The sequence below is a fragment of the Ictidomys tridecemlineatus genome, chromosome 7, assembly GCF_052094955.1.
Source record: "Ictidomys tridecemlineatus isolate mIctTri1 chromosome 7, mIctTri1.hap1, whole genome shotgun sequence".
Classification (NCBI taxonomy): Eukaryota; Metazoa; Chordata; class Mammalia; order Rodentia; family Sciuridae; genus Ictidomys; species Ictidomys tridecemlineatus.
The window spans coordinates 63,698,195-63,716,276 of NC_135483.1; positions in this window are offsets into that span (position 1 = coordinate 63,698,195).

The following is an 18,082-nucleotide window of genomic DNA, read 5'->3' on the forward strand; positions in this document are numbered from 1 at the left end:
ATGAGGTGGGAGGCTAATTGGCCTTTCTTTCTGCCCTGGAGTACTGTGTGGATCCCAGTTTAAGAAGATGAAACCTATGGAGAAAAAATGATCCTGCTAAGCTTATGGGTTAGAGATTCTAGTTTAGGGTACCCCGAAGGCTGTAATGAAGGCATGAGGACCATAGAGGAGGGAGCCATATTGTCCTTTGATGACTAGTTTTAGGAGAGACTAAAGTCATTTTTGCTATAGTTAGAGGCCCATCCAGAGTCTAGAGAATGGGATCATAAGGCTCCCTCTTGCTAGGAGAAATGTTACTGGCGCATTGTAAGAAGATGCTGCAAGATGCAGGAATTTGTGGAAAACACAATTTTCCATAATATCAGTTATTACATTACATGGAATAGACTAAGCCTTGTGGCTTAGGTTGTGTTCATCAGAAAATTTTACATAAAAATCAATATGTTTAAACATTCTCTGTGTCTAGGACACTGATCTCAGTCTGAGAATTCTTCAAGTTCATTGAGAAAGCCCTAGAGTTAAAGAAGGAAAGGAACTTCTCTTCCATGGTGGAGGGTGCCCCTTGCAAGTGGCCAGGCCTTCAGTGAACACACAACATGTGAGAGAGGCCCTGGGATTCTGCCCACAATGGCAAAGGCTGGTCTTGCTTTCTTCCAATTCTAACAGCTACACAAGTCAGATTGGTATTACAAGAAGAAACCATGAGTCACTGCTGACCCCAGTCTCACCTGGGTTGGTGTTTCCTTATTTTATAATCATTTATTACTCTGGCCTTCATGTTTTTGTCATAAAGATGGCTTTACTTTGATCAAGAGGATCACAGTTTTCTTCTGTATATCTTTGCCTTTGGACATAAGTGTTAACTGCAAAGCAAAATTCTTTATTTGCATTAGGCTTGTGATTTATTCTCTTTAATCATGATACTTCACCTTAAATGACAGTTCTCCTTAATACTTATACTTAATTTTTAGTATGTTATATTTTCACATTCCAAGAGAAAATACTTGTGAAAAGGAAAAGTATCTGTATAACTGAGGTCACAATGGGACTTTTATTAATTCACACAATTTTCAATATAATTTAATTTGAGGTGGTATTCTACTGCAAAGAACAGAAAGTATAGGTGCCTTAGAGACCAGAAAGCAATTATGTTAATATTTAAATCATAGTATTATGATATATAATGAAGACAATTGCAGAGGACATACAGCTTGGATTTTATTTTGGAAAGTACTAGCTATGAGACTCTGGGCTGTTTATACCATCTGAGCCTATAATTCCTTACAGGCAATGGACTTGTATCAGACCAGATAATTCATAATGTCTGTATTTTATTTCTAAAGAATAAATACCTTGCCTTAACTATTTTAGTGATATAGTATGTCTACTTGAAGGTCAGTGACCAAAGTCTTTTTTAAAAAATATGCACATTTCTGTTTTCCACTTTCAAATAGACCCTTGGATATATATGATTTTCCATGAGTGCTCATAAAAGTATAATTTTTGTTTTAATTATTCTAATTATGAATAAAAACTATTATTAATGAAAGTATATAGAAAAGTACAACTTATATCAAATATAGCTTTTGTTCTAATTATTATTCAAATTTGATTCAGCTATAATTTAACAGGAATGAATGTATTAATATACAAAATGGTGTTTTATGGGTCAAATCTAACCTGATTCTTGCTTTTGTGAACATATCTTTTTTGGACACATTTGTATCATTTCTGCATTGTTTATGGCTACTTTTACACTTTGGTAGAGATGAACAGTTGAGACAAAAACAATAATATGACTAAGCTTAAAATATAGACTTTCCATCCCTGTACAGATAAAGATTGCTAGCTTCTGAAGTAGAACAAAGGAAATAAAACCAAAAAATGAAAGCCAAAGATCTTCAAAAATGTTTATCCTTAGTGTATTATCAGTTTTCCATACTGTAAGAAAATACCTGATACAAGACACACCAGCTAAAATAGGTTCATTTAGCTTTCAGTTCTGGAGGCTCAAGCTCCAAACTGCATAATGCTGGCTCAGTAAGCTTCTCTTGACCTCAGGATCTCTTGGTGGATAGCAATGATGGGAATCCGCATATGGGAATAAGAAGGTGAACCCAGACCAGAAAGCCATTTGGACCAGGCATGCTCTCTGAATAACAAGAGGTTATATAAAGAACTGCATTCCAAGAACACACTCCTAAGGCACTCAGGACTTCCCACTAGCCCCATTTCTTAAAATTCTTTGTGATTTAGATACAAGGTATTCCCAAAAAATTCATCTGTGAGACAATGCAAGGATTTTTAGAGATAAAATGATTAGATTACAAGATTTGTGATTTAATCTGTGGATTAATGCACTGTTATGGATGAACTGGGTGGCAACTGTAGGCAGATAGGGTAGGCTTGAAGAAATAAGTCACTGGGGGTGTGTCCTTGGTAAACAGAGCTCTTCATGTTTCCTGTTGTCATATTATGAGCTATTTTCCTCTTCCATGCCCTTCTGCCATGATATTCTGCCTCAACTTGGGTCCAGAGCAAGGGAGTCAGCTGACCATGGACTGAAATTCTGAAACCATGAACCAAAATCAACCTCTACTAAAAAGGTTCTTGTCTGATCTTTTGGTCATAGCAAAGAGAAAGCTAACCGAAACAACCTCCTAATAGTGTTACCTTGGGAACCGAGCCACCAATCACATAGTCCTTTGTGGGGCACAATTAAAAAACATCCAAACCAAAACATGGGTATGGAATGTTGAATCAAGGTACCAAGATTGACTCTCTGGTTGAATCTAGGTACCAAGAAGCTTCCTGAACTCTTAAACAATTTTTCAAAGAAAAAGTATTTAAATTTACAATAATTTTATTGTTAAAGTATATCTTAGTATGGCTTGGATAAGAAATCATGGGATCAAGATTTGTTTCTAAAGTAGTACTGTATGGTGACTTGTTAAAATTATCTAAGAATTTGTCTTTATCACATCATTTTTCTTATGAGTCTGCTAAATCATGTATTAGTCTCTCCTAACTAGAATAAATTATTGTAATTTTAATACCCACAATCATTCGATCACATTAATAAAAATAATCAAAACAAAACATTCTTTATACTGAGAATAGTAAAAATAGTACAGTTTAGCTGTACTTTGATCTTGAATGTCCTTAAGGGTTGCTGTGTTGGAGACTTACTTGCCAACCAGTGGGACTATAGGAAGGTGGTGAAACTTTTAACTAATGGTAGAAAGTTATGTCATTGGGAGCATTCTCCTGAAGGGCATTTTGTGATTTTGGTGCCTTCTGATCTCTGTATTGCCTTGTGGCCACTGTAAGGTGAGCAATCCCAACCATGATGTACCGCTTCTCCATAGGCCCAGAAGTGATGGGGTCAGCTGACCACAAACTGAAACCTCCAAGACTATGTGCCCAAATAAACTTTATCCCTTTGTAAGTAGATTATCTCCTTTTGTCAGTGATGGAAAGCTGACTAGAGAAAATTGGTACTGTCAGGTGTGATGTAATCCCAGTGGCTGTAATCCTAGTGGGTCTGGAGGCTGAGGCAGGAGGATCATGAGTTCAAAGCCAGCCTCAGCAATGGCGAGGCACTAAGCAAGTCAGTGAGACTCTGTCTCTAAATAAAATACAAAATAGGGCTGGGGATGTGGCTTAGTGGTCAAGTGCCCCTGAGTTCAATACCAAGAAGAAAGAAAGAAAGAAAGAAGGAAGGAAGGAAGGAAGGAAGGAAGGAAGGAAGGAAGGAAGGAAGGAAGGAAGGAAGGAAGGAAGGGAAGGAAAGAAGGAAGGAAGGAAGGAAGAAAGAAAGAAAGAAAGAAAGAAAGAAAGAAAGAAAGAAAGAAAGAAAGAAAGAAAGAAAGAAAGAAAGAAAGAAAGAAAGCAACCTTGTACTGGAAATAGGGTCATTGCTATGACTTCACCTGAGACAATGTGGAAGAATATTTACAGTTGATTTGTTAGAAGAACTGGGAAAAAATTTAGAAAAGCAGACTAGAGAAAGCCTAGAATGCTGTAAGCAAAATTTAATGGATGATTCTGATGAGAACTCAGAAGACGAGAGTGCTAACAGGAACGCAGACAGTAAAAGTGATGCTCATGAGGTTTCAGATGGGAATGAGGACTCCTTTGGGAATTAGAGTAGTGGCTATTCTGGTTACACGTTGGCAAGAAAATTAAATGCATTGTGTCCTTTCCCAGACACCTTGTGAGAAGTCCAGATAATGATGATAGACTAGTTTATCTGGTGGAGGAAAGTTCAAAGCTGCACAGCATTTAAGCAACTGCCTTACTGACCATGTTTAGCTAAATTTACTGTGAGGATCAGAAACAGAGTAGAAAATCTTGGAAATCTTTCAATTCTGCCAGAAAGGGAATGAATTTAAAGGTGCTTCCAAGGACAATGCAGTTGCAAAAAAAGATTAGTGCCATTAAAAAGAAATTAGATACTTTGTACTCACATGATAGGACAAATGCCTTGAGGAGTTCTCTGGACTTAGCAAGACCCCATTCATCACAGGTTCAAAAGTGTAAATGTGTAAATTTATTTCAAAACCTTTCATTTGAAAAGAGATCCCTGAGTGACCCTGCTTGCACAGGGTCACCTAGGGAATTGTTTCCCAATTGTTGTTTCCCCATGTTCAGTCATCTTGACTCAGAGGCTGCTGCAGCCATGGCTTAAGAAGACCTTGGTACACTCACCTTGGTAGCAAACTTGGAATCATTCATGTGATGCTTGTTTTATAGGCATGAAGAGTGCAAGAATTATGAGTTGCAGGAGGCTTCTACCACAATTTCAAAGGAGAGCCTGGAAGTCCAAGTGGCATGTGGCAAGGTCACCATCCTTGCAAGTTCTCTAACAGATGAGTGTTTGCAGATGTGAGAGTGAAGCCAAAGCTGCAATTTGGATGGCTGCAGGGAAGAAAGTGCAGCAGTACAGAAAACCTGTTGAGGAAAAGGTAAAGCCCATGTGCAAAACCTCTCCCAGAGTATGGCCTGTAGGAGTCAATCAGTAAGGCCATAGAAGTGTACTGTCTAGTCCTTGGGAGCTCATATTCTGCTAGATTATGCCCCAGATGCCCATCATGGAGACAGGATCTGATTCTGATGAGTTTCAATCTTGTTTTGGTTCAGTCTTCCTTACCTTACTGTGTATTTGTTACTCCTTTCTATAATAGTAATATGAACTTTGTGCAATTGTATCTTGGAAATATACAACTTGATTTTTTTTTCCAATGGCTGTATTTGCCTTCAGTTTGAGAGGGGACTTTGAACTCGGACTTTTGAATTATGCTGAGATGGTTAAGCTTTGGAGATGGACCAAATTCATTTAGTATTATGAGATGAACATGAACCTTTGAGGACCAAGGATGGAATGCTATGGTTTTGATAAAGGTCCCCTAAAGGTCCCCAACCTGTGGTGTTATTGGAAAGTAGTAGAGCTTCAAAGAGGTGAAGTTATATCACTGGGGACCTACCCTTAAAGGAAATGTTGGAACTCCAATCTCTTTCCTTTCTTCTTTGAGTCCTGACACCATGATATGAACTTCTTTCATCACATGCTTTTGTCATGATATACAGCCTTGTCACTATCCTAAGAGCAACAGGGACATCTGACCATGATAGAAACATCCAAAACTATGAGCAAAATTAGACTTTTCCTCTTTATAAATTGATTATCTCAGAGACTGGTAGTGTAGCTCAATCTTAGAATACTTGACTAAAATTTGTAAGTCCATGGATTTAATTCCCAGCCCTGCAAAGACAATACACAACAAAGGAAAACAACAAAAGAGATGACCAGAGATTAAATGAAAAATTCAGACTGCAAATTGCTATGTTATTGTAATACTGTTTCATAGTTTTACTTTTTATTTGAAAAATTATAATATCTTTCCTGAACTACCAAATTTTGTTGATAGTGGAGTGGTGAGACATAACTCTAAATGAGGGACTGAAAGATATAGAACACAAATCAGGATATAATTGCTACATGAAATCTCCACAAGCATATAAACTCACCCAAAATCTAAATAAAACACAGGAACTAAACATAGGAACTAAAATTACATGATTTTTTAATCTTCTGGAGACTCTCCTTCAAGGTTCTGTGAATACCCATTCATTTCCTTTTCCAAATGCACTCAGCCCTTATCACCATGACTATGTGATTGACAGGTGGTAGTTCCTGCAGGGAAGGACAATGTGGGCAGTGATGATGAATTGACTTATAGTTCATGCAGAAGTTGAATAACCTTATGCACCTCATTAGAAGTTTGAATAAACACAAGTTTTAGTTTATTCTGACAACTCAGCAAGAAACCACATCAGCAAGAATGAAATGGGCCTCTAGGTATGGGGGCATGACAGTAATAGGAAGGTAGTTTTCTTCCTTACACGATAAATATATTTTCTAGATGTTTTTAATACTTAAAAACTACTCCTGAGGAGAACATAATCTGCAACTCTAAATCATTGGCACATAACCTGAAGATTAGAGAATAAAAGGAATTTTAAGTATGTATCAAAGTTTATTGTTAGTTTTATGATAGACTAAATGAAATATAAAAAAGCAACTCTATAGCTGCAGAAAACATAAATGGGTAAATCTGACCTAAACACCATAGCACAGGGCCAAGTGGGTGAAGTAGATCATTCTGACCATCCTAAGTGCTCCATGGGCTTTAAATATTTTATACCTTCCCTATTTGTTAATGTTCCTGGTCAAACTAGGATATAAATTGGAATTCAGCATGCTGGCTGCAGCTATAGCTCAGGAAATCTAGCATGTATTTAATAGACAAGGGATAAAACAAGCTAGTTTTTAAACTTGGTTCTCAGTCACCTATTTTTAAACATAATATTTTTTAAACCTTTATGCCTTCATTATTTTGTTGCAAATTAATCCCATCATCATTATATAAATTCAAACACGACAGAATGTAAACTATATAAAGTACAAAGTGCAAGACCTCTTTGCTTAACCACTCTTTTCTCTTGCCCAGAAAATCAATTAACAATTGGTTATGTGGCATTACAGGTTCTTTATATACATATTTTGCTTTCACAAAATTAGCATTCATTATAACATGAGATTTCCATAATGAGCTTTTGGTCAAACAGTCACTGTCTAAGAATATTTTGGTCTATAAGGATGGATTTCTACAATAATTCCTGAACCTTCCATCTTGTGCAATAACTTCTGAGAGTGATTAAAGTAGAAAATAAATTATATTATTTAAGTAGTATATAATACCTTGAATGAAAAAGAGACTAAAAAGATGCCAAGACTATAAAGATACAAAATGAATACAATAAACATTGACATGGTTTATTGTCATGAGCCGTCCATGGGCTGTGTGTGCATTATGTTGCACATAGTGTTGCACACTAATGGAGGGATAAATCTGGCATTGGGAACCTCCTATGGTACCCCCACAGAGATTGAACACCTGATACAAGTGAACTTACCCTTCAACCTCTGCCAGAAATCCCACACAGCACCTGAGACAGGAAGATGTGACCTGCCAAGATGTCAATCAACCTGCTGACTGCAAGACACCATAAAGCAAGACTTTGCCCTTAAAATTTATCCCTGCCTTTAATGTTCCCCAATATAAATAAAGCAAGCACAGGCTCCATTTTTCCAGAGTATAGAAGCTTGATCTGTATGATAGGTTTGCCCATCCTGCCCCTACTTATGAAAATATTTTCTGTGTCCTGTGATTATTTCACCATTCTATTTTTCTTACCTTTTATTTTGTAGCTAACCCATTCCACCAAGCAGAACTCCACTCCCACTGCCTGCACCAGACATGGGTGGGAATTTATCTTTGCCAGTTTAAGCATTATATATATGTATGTATACATACATAATGTTTATATGTAATATGTATATATGTATACATATATAATTCTATTTTTTAATTACGTGTTCTTTTATGTGTAAATATATATGTACAACTAAGTGTGTGTATATGAGCATATGCCTAAACAAACCTATGTTTATGTGTAAATATGCAACTAAATGTGTGTATATATATATATATATACTTTTATTGTATATTTATGTATTCATATTCAATACATAGAGGAGAGAGTTTGGCAGATGCCTGTAAACTTGACCATACCCTTACTGTTTGACTCAGAAAGACCATTCAAGTCAAATAAAAACTCTAGTTCACATCAAAACATGTATGCAAATGTTTGTGTCAGCTTTATTCATTCTAATTGCCAAAAACTGGAAATAGCACAAATGTCCTTTAGCTAGGGAAGATATATTCACAATGTAATACATTCACTAATAGAAAGAAACACACTACTGACAAACCCATCATCAGGGTGATTTCAAATGTATCATGTTCTGTGAAAGAAGCCATACTTACAGAGCTACATTGTTTGGTCCCACTTACATGATGTCTTGGAAAACAAATTATATGAATCATAAACAGATTAAGGTTGGGGATAGATTTGACTCTACCTTCTTAATTTAAAATGGAAAATTTCTGCCAGGTTAGATATATACATAAAGCAATTCTATTATAAATTTTGCTTTGGATATTGATAGTTTTCACTTAAATGTTTATAGAGTTTTCTATATTAGTCCTCAAAATCTATCTTTTTTTCGGATTTTATTTTGAATTAATTTTTGACATATATCCAAATTTCAGAATACTACAGAAAGTCCGTGTATATACTTCATTCAGTTTCTTCTAGTGCTATTTATTTGAAACACTATGATCCAATTGCAGTGTAGAATTTAACATTGATATAAAACCATAAAGTACATAAATTATTCAAATTTAATCAAATTTAACCCATTTACTTCTTTTGTTCTTTCTGGATCTAACACAGGACCCCAGAGTACATTAAATATTGTGTTTCTAGTCTCCTCCAATTTGTTATAGGTCCTCATTCTTGGCCTGTCTTTTAAGACATTGACACTTTTTATGAGCACTAAACACTTATTTTATCCACTGTCCTTCAATTTAAATTTCTCTGATGTTTTCTCCTAATTGGACTGAGGATAAACCATAAAATTGATGTTTGGAGCATCTGTTACTATTTGTGTTCTATTTTGGTTTTCCCCACATCCTATTTTAATGGATTGATTGATTGGTTGTTTGATGTTTAGAATTACTACACCACAGAGCTAAAAAAGGTGAATGAGAAATTCCCAAGGATGAACCACAACAGATTTCTATTCTTCCCCATACTTTTGGTAAGTTTCCATAGTCCTAAAATAGTGTGTATTGAATTTTTTCATTTTATTTTATAATTGCTTGTTTGGTAGGGTTTCTTTTTTTTAAAGCTCCTCTTTATGACACTCCAAAAGTCGAGTTTCTGTGAGTGCCTTAAAATATTCTTACTAGATTCAGTTTTTAACAGTCTGATTTGATTTATCTAGGTGTGATTTTCTTTCTATTTCTTCTACTTGAATTTTGTTGAGCTTTTGGGATATGCATGTCAACGTCCTTTGACAATTTTGGAACATTTTTGGCCATTACATTTTAATACAATTTTCTCTTCCATCTTTTCTTGATCTCTTTCCTTCAGAACTTAAATTATAAGCATGGTCAACCACATGATGTTGTAACACATATGTAACCCTTACCTAACATATATAACATATAAAACCCTAATCCTAATCCCTGGTTTATCAGCATACCAATAGGGCTCCAGTACAATAACAACGGATTACCGCAGACAGAACTTCTCTAAATTCTGATAAATTCTATCAAAGAAGAATTTTGTAGAAAGGCCTAAAGGCAGCAAGACTCCAGCTGAAATGAAGCTTCTGACATTGAAAACTCCATTAAATGGTGAACAAACACTTGACTCCAGCTAAATTAACATGAAACCTCACACTAAATGCTGATAGTCTTTGGTGAATAAAAAAGAAGTCGATAAATAAATTTGTAGCAAATTTTTCATCAGAAGCCATATGAGTAAATAAGAGAGTAAAATATTTTAAATGTTGAAGGAAGAAATCACCAGGTAGAATTCTACATCTAGTGAAATTATCCCATGACATTAGGGAGAAACAGATAAAAACAGAGGAAACGTCTTACAATAGTGCTGTTCTGCAAGATGTGGTTAGAAGGAGTCCTTTAAGAAGAAGGAAAATCACATATGTCAGACCATCAGATAACTGTAGGAAAAGGGAAGAGTTTCAAAGAAAGAATAAATGAAGATAAAATCTTTCATTTCTCTAATTCTCTATTCACCTAAAAGATATTAATTTAAAATAAAAAAGAATAAAAGAATATTAGATTATTATAGTAATTATAATTATACAAATAGGTGGCAATAATGTAATAAGGATAAGGTAGAGGAACCAGAAATATTGTTATAGGTGAGCTGTATTAGATGTGAAGTTGCCTAGTATTAAATATGGTGGATTTGGATTAATATATATTGCAAATTCTATGGAAACCACTAAAAATTTAACAAAAAAATTAAAACTGATTACAAAGAAAAGATAAATATCCATCATATGTACTTCTCCATTGAAATTAGATAGAAAGGTAATGGGACTAAACTATGGAACCATCCTAAATGCCATTCAATAGATGAATGGATAAAAAAACTGAGGCATAGATACACAATGGAATATTACTCAGCAACAAATGAGAATAAAATCATGGCATTTGCAGGTAAATGGATGGAGTTAGAGAAGATAATGCTAAGTGAAGTTAGCCTATACCAAATAACCAAATGCTGAATATTTTCTTTGATATAAGGAAGCTAATTCATAGTGGGATAGGGAATGGGAGCATAGGAGGAATAGATGAACTCCAGATGGGCAGAGTGGTCGGGAGGGGAAGGGAGGGAGCATGGGGTTAGAAATTATGATGGAATATGATGATCATTATTATAAAAAAATGAAAGTGGGATGAATTACAGGAGAATTAATTAAAGAGGACTTTCTAGAAGAGATGAGCTATATTAGTCTAAAAGTAGGGATTTGAGCTAATGGAGTGCATCAAATGGGGCACATTAGGTGCAGGAATGGCTTTAGTGGGGGTGAGTTGCTTAAAAATAGGTTGGTTTGTATTAATTAGTATCCAAGGCTAGGTCAGACAACGGACAAGAAGATTCTTAAGTTGCTCTGGGTATGTGATTCTAATTGTGTAAACCTGTCTTTTTGTGGCAAGCATCAAAACACCTGATTTTTATGGTTGTACATGATGTGGAGTTTCATTGGCCATATTCATATATGAATAAACAAATAAAAATCAATTTTTAAAATTCTGCTAATTAAAAAAAACAGACCTGAAAAAAGAAAGGTAATGGGAAAATATCAAAGAATAAGCGCAACAAATGAAGGTTATAAATGTGACATATATTAAACCAACTATTTAAAAGTGCTTTAATGTTAATGGTCATAATATAGCAGCTTAAGGAGAGTTTGTTGAAATATACATAGGATCCAACTGGAAATATAGACTCAGGGAACTTCAAGGTACAGGAATAGAGAAAGATATACTGTGAAAACATTAAAGAAATTGGAGTAACTTTATTAATTTAGGCAAATAAGACTTCAAAATAAGAAAATTTCCAGAGAAAAAACAGCAGCGCACAACCATAAATGAGTCAATTCTCCAATAAGGGCTAAATCAATATGTACCAGACATCAAGTTGTCAAAATGTGTGAGGCAAAAAACACAAAATATAAAGAAAAATAGATGATCACACTATCCAATGTGAAGATTTCAATACTTAGGTTTCAGTTTTGATAGATAAAGCAGACAAACAACATTTAAGTATATAAATGAGCTGTAAAACACTCTTACCCAACCGGATCTTATTGACATTTATATATTATTGCCTTGGAACACTAACAAAAGAAACATTTTTCTCCATCTTGCATAGAACATTCACTCAAGACAGACATAATTCTGAACCACAAAATAAACATGACACATTTAAAAAATAGAAATTGTCCAAAATATGTTTTCAGACCAATGGAATCTAGAAACATAGTTTGCAACAGGTCCAAACACTTGGAGAATTTGCAACATACCTAAATAAGTCAAAAAAGTCTCAAGAGAAATTTAAAAATACGTTGAGGAAAATTAAAAAAAAAAAAAATACAATTTGTCAAAATTCATTTGACACTGTGAAAACAGTGTTTTGAGGGAAATTTATAGCATTAAATGCATATGGCAGAAAAGATGAAAGATCTAAAGCCAATAATTTTTATTTGCATACTAGAAAACTAGAAAAGAAGAGCAATTTCTATTTAGAGCAAGCAGAAGAAAATAAATGATAACAAGTAAAGCAGAGATCAATAAAAATGAAAAGAGGACAACAATAGAGAAAAATCAATAAACCCAAAAACTATTTGTTTAAAAAAGACCAAGAAAGAAGTTGTTTAGTTTCTAGCTAGGTTAACCAAAAGGAAAAGAGAAAAGACACAAGCAAAAAAATAGCAAAATGTGAGAGATTTTATCAATACTGATCCTATAAAAGTTAAAATGTTGATAAAGGTCTACTATAAACAAATCTGTCAAACCACAATTTGATAACTTAGATGCTATTGACCAATTGTTTGAAAAACACAAATTATCAAAATTTACTTGAGGAGGAATGAATCTTCTGAATATTCTTAGTAAAATACATTGAACCAATAACTTTCAGCTTTTGAAAAATAAAAGCAAAACACGATTTTAATAACTTACCTAAGGTAAAGACAAACATCCCACAAAATAAAGCCCCATGCTCAAAGAGTTTCACTATTGAATCTACCAAATATTTAAGAGAAAATTGACAAAAATTCTTCACAATCTCATCCAGAAAATAAAAGTGAATGAATACTCTCTAACTCTTTCTATCTAATATTCCCCATATAAGAATTAAAAGAAAAACTATAGAACAACATCGTCCATGAAGTTAGGCACAACATCTTTCAGTGAAATATTAGCAAATTTAATTCAATAATACATGAAATAATTATATACCACAACAAATGAAGTTTTATTCCACTTATGTAAGTCCAGTTCAACACTAGAAAATTATCTACAGAAGATTCACAGTGAAAATGAGAAGGGGATTAAAGCAGATTATTTTTAAAAAATCTATGAGATATAAAGGAAGGCAATAAAGAAGAAAATGGGCACAAATAAGTCACAGATATAAAGCAAACGATGAGAAGAATGGGAATGTTGCACTTGCCTAGAAGAAAAGCAATAGAAAGTCCTTCCCTGTCTTAATAACTTTAAATATAAATGGTTTATCCAAAGTCACAAGACATAAATTAGATGAATGAGTTAAAAAATATGATCTGACCATAAGTAGTTCACAAGAGACTCATTGTAGATTCAGGGGAACACATAGAATAAAATTTTAAGGAAGGAAAAAGATATTGCATGCCAATAGTAACCAAAGGTGACTATTGTAATATCAGATAAAATGGACTTTAAGTTAAGTCCTATTGAAAAGAAGGGCATTATATAGAAAAGATCAACTCACCAAGAAGATGTGAAGTTATATATGCATTAAACATCAGAATTCCTAGATGCATGGAGCAAATATTTGAAGAATTGAAGGGACATGTAGTTTTACAAAAATAGTACGAGGCTTCAATGTATCATGTTCAATAATTGAATAAACAGACAAAAGATCAGTAAGAAGCAGGACCTTGAATAATTTTATGGACCCATTAAACCTCACATATACAGAACACGGTAGCTAACAGCAGGAGGATGCTCATTTTTCTCAAATGCACAAGAAAACAATGTAATGATCTAAGATAAAATTCTGCTTCCTTTGCCACATATATGCATTTATGAGTACACATCCCCTTGTTCATGAATGCTTTGCATCAAAATTTTATCTTTAAGGTATTTTAATTTCATACCATTTATAAGATGTCTAATACTTTTGAGGAAAAAAATATTGTCCTCATAAATTGCATCTTTCCTTTACCATTATCCTTGTATTTCAAAAGGTTAAATGTATTATTTATAAAAATAAATAATTGAGCAAGAAGATAAAAAACCCAGCTCTTAGCTTCCCCTCTGTGAAGGGAAAGAATAGAAATACATGTATAGCACCCAACATTTCAGAATACAAGATCCAGGGTCTGACTCCACTGCTGTCACTCTTGGAGCTTGGATGGCCTGTATTATGAACTTATAAAGTTAATAATTTATTAATGTACCTACTTGTATGTATTATATATATATATACCTGTATACATTATATATTATAGAATATTATATATGCTAGTATATTTACACTATATTCCTTCAAGCACATTATGATTTGAAACTGCATTATTTAAGCATAAAGTTGAGCTATGGAACTTTTTATTTAAATGAACATAAAAATTCTGAGAGGGGAATAGCAAGATGTTCACATATGAAGCTCTGAACCATTCTTCTCTCCACATACTCACCAAGTCAGCAGCAATTCAGGGACAAATTTTCTTTAAAAGAAATCCATAAACTAAGTGAAAATCTCCTGTATTCCAGGTAACTCAGACTCACTGAAATCAGTAGGGAGATTTTAGACACATCCACATCAGGATCTCTGTTCCCAGCACAGTGCTATATGATCAGGAGACCTCCAATTTCCAGCTTGTTTCAGGAGATGGAAGAGGATGGTCCATGCATACCACATCCAAACTCTCCTGAGGGGGCTTTCCAGAAGCTTGACCTCTGTCCTACCAAGTTTGGAACTTCTACCAGTCCACCAAAGCCCGGAAAGAATGGAGATGGTTGCCTGAGCTCATAGACTCTGAAGACCAAAAGGTGCCTACTTTGTCTAATCACAGAGAATCAAGGGAAGTTAAGAATTAGGCAAAGATATTTCAAACAAATGTGAAATATAAATCCCAGACACCACCCCACATGAATAGGAGTGAAAGATCTGGACTTACCTGAACATTTCACATATCTGGAGACAGAAATGGACATACAAAGCCAAGAGTACAAAATTCACTTAGTAAAAATGAATTTAGAAACCTACACCAAAGCATGATATCATCAAATTATTAAAAGTCAAAGAAATACTAAGAGAGGAATTTCTAAGTAGCCAAAGAGACTGGTCATATACAAAAGAACTCTTCCACAAGACCTTCAACAGAGTTTTCTGCAGAAACCTTACAGGCCAAAAAGGAATGGGATGATGTATTCAAAGTGCCATAAGAAAAATAAGTAAATAAAAAAGCTGCAAACCAAGAATACTATGCCCAGAAAAACTGTTGTTCAATAATAAAGAAAAGCTTTTTACATTCACAGATGAGCAAAAACAGTGGAGTTCATCACAACTAGATCTGTTTTTTAAAATTGCTCAAAGAATTTCTTCAAGTTTAAAAAGGTGCTAAACAGAAACACAATAAAAACAGACAACTCCTTAATGAAGGAAAGTACAGAGACAAATACAGGTACTATATTGCTGTGATGGTGAATAAATCACTTCTGATTCAAATACAAAGTTACAACAAAACTATTAAAATAACTAAAATAAAAATATGATTAAAGATACATAGTATGTAAATTGTGATAACATAAAATGGGAGGTAAGTGGAAAATGTTTCTACATAATTTAACTTATGATATTATCAACTAAGACTGTTACTATAACATGCCTTATACAAGTACAGAGATAACCACACAAAAACCTATAGAACCTACACAAAAGATAACAGAAAGCAATTAAAGCACACACACACAAAAATCAACAAAACACAAAGGAAGATACAAGATCAGGAAAAAAGAAATTGAACAAAAAGCCATAAAACTAAAAGAAATCCACTAGCAACATGGCAATAGTAAATCTGCCCTATAATTAATTGATTTAAAACTATATGGATAAAGTTCCCCAATCAAAAGACAAAACGTAGGGTGCATAGATTTAAAAATGATTAGATTGTATGCCACTTGCAAGAAAATACCTAGAGGTTAAGAAACATGCAGGCTAAAAGTAAAGCAGTAGAGAAAGATATTCCATGCAAATGAGGTGCAAAATGAGTGTGTGGAGGCATATTTATATCAGAAAAAAAGAGAGTTTAAGTAAAAATTCCTCATAAGAAACAAAGAAGAATTTTACATTATAATTAGCATTTTAACCCATTATTATTATGATAAAGAGTTAACAAACCAGGAAAATATAACAATTAAATGCACATACATACACAAAAATACACATATATGCACTCAACACCAGAACATCCAAATGTACAAATCAAACATTGACTGAACTGAAAGGATAAGTAGACAGCGATACTATAATAATAGTGGGTTTCAAAATATTCCTCTCTTAATACCAAATTTAACATTCAGAGTGAAGGATAATAAGAAAACAATTTCAACAACACTATAGACCAAATGGACTGAGGAAACAACCTACAGAGTAAAGAGACAACCTGTGGAATGTGTCTTCAAATCATACATCTTATAAAGGGTTGGTGTGATTTGGATAAGTATACCCCCTAAAGTCCATGTGTTAAATCTTGGTTGCCAATCTGTGGTGCTGGTAGGAGGTGATGGAATCTTTAAGAGGTGGAGCCTAGTGGGAGGACTTTAAGTCACTGGCAATATGACCTTGAAGGGTATATTGAGAATTAACCCCATTCTATTTCTCTCTCTCTTCTTCCTGAACACCTTAAGGTGGGAAGCTTCCTCCATAATATGTGGCAACCGTGATGTACTACTTCTTCACAAGCTCAAATGAAATAGGTCTAATTGATCATGGATTCTGAAACCTTATACCATAATAAACATTTCCTCCTTGATTATGTTTATAATTGCTATGTTAGAGTTCTTTTTACCTGATTCATCCTCTCTATCACATTCGGTTGCTTCTATACTCTTATTGTTCCTCTTGTTATGGGTAAATTTTCCTATTTTTTAACATTCTAATAAGTTTTAATTGGTTATTGTTCGTTTTGTGTATTGTATTTTTACGTGGCAAGTTTAATCTTTCTTTAAAGAATGTGAAAGTTTGTTTTGATACACAAGTAATTTGTAGAATATAGCTTGATGATTTTCACATTTCTTTTAAAAACTTTTTAGGGTGGGTCTGGACTAAGGTGACTCTAAGCACAGATTGATCTCATTGCTGAGACACGATCCTCCTGATTTCTATACTGAATGCCCTGAGTGTCCAGTGAGTCATCTCCACTATAGCAGTTTGTAGCCTGAATATCTATCTATGGGTGAGTTCTGGAAATTGTCTTATAACACAAGAGAATATCTTTATTTTGCCCAGGGTTTTATTCCACACATGCACAAATTGATATTCAGTAATACAGTGACACTGTAAGTATTTTTATGAACCATTTTCTTTGCATAACTTCCTTCTGTCTAATACTCTATCCTGAAATTTTCAGCTACCAGGTTCCCATCAAAATGCAACTTTTCTTCTGAATTCAACAAAACTTCCCTGGTCTGCTCTATATTGTGACTGGGAAAGTGTCTTTGTGCAAAAGTTCAGGCATCTTATAAGACTCTTTGTTAATTTAATTTTATCAGGATCACAGACCTGTACTGCCTGTTGTCCAATGTGCAACATCAGTCTTTTGCCATAAGTTTCCAGTGCTTTTTCTGGTGGTTGATCCTGGAAAGCAAAATTTAATACTAGTTACTTCAACATGACTGTGATTTTACACATATCCTGGCATGTTTATTACAATCAGAGAAGCGGTCTCCTGAGTCTCTTTGCTTTCATCCTAGATATAGAAATCGGGTTTAAAGTATTTCTTAAGCTCTTAAAACTATTAAAAAACTTCTATCAAATTATAAATTAAATGGTTATATGAATGTGCTGTAAGAATGGGTATTTTGCATGTCTCTCAGAGAGTAAGATTAATCCTCTTCTCCCCCATATGCCAAGACATCTTATGAGACTTAGGGCATGAGATAGTGATTAATATATATAATTGATCAAATAAGAAAAAACTATGGACCTGAGTGCTCAGGAAGTTTAAAACACATTGCAGTCTCCTAAATAGCAATAACACAGAATCACATTCTTTCATAGATTCATTGTTGCATGCCCACATTAAAGCAAAATTGAATTTGGAGAAGTCAATATTCAGTTAGGTCTCAGACAGTTCCCCATGAAA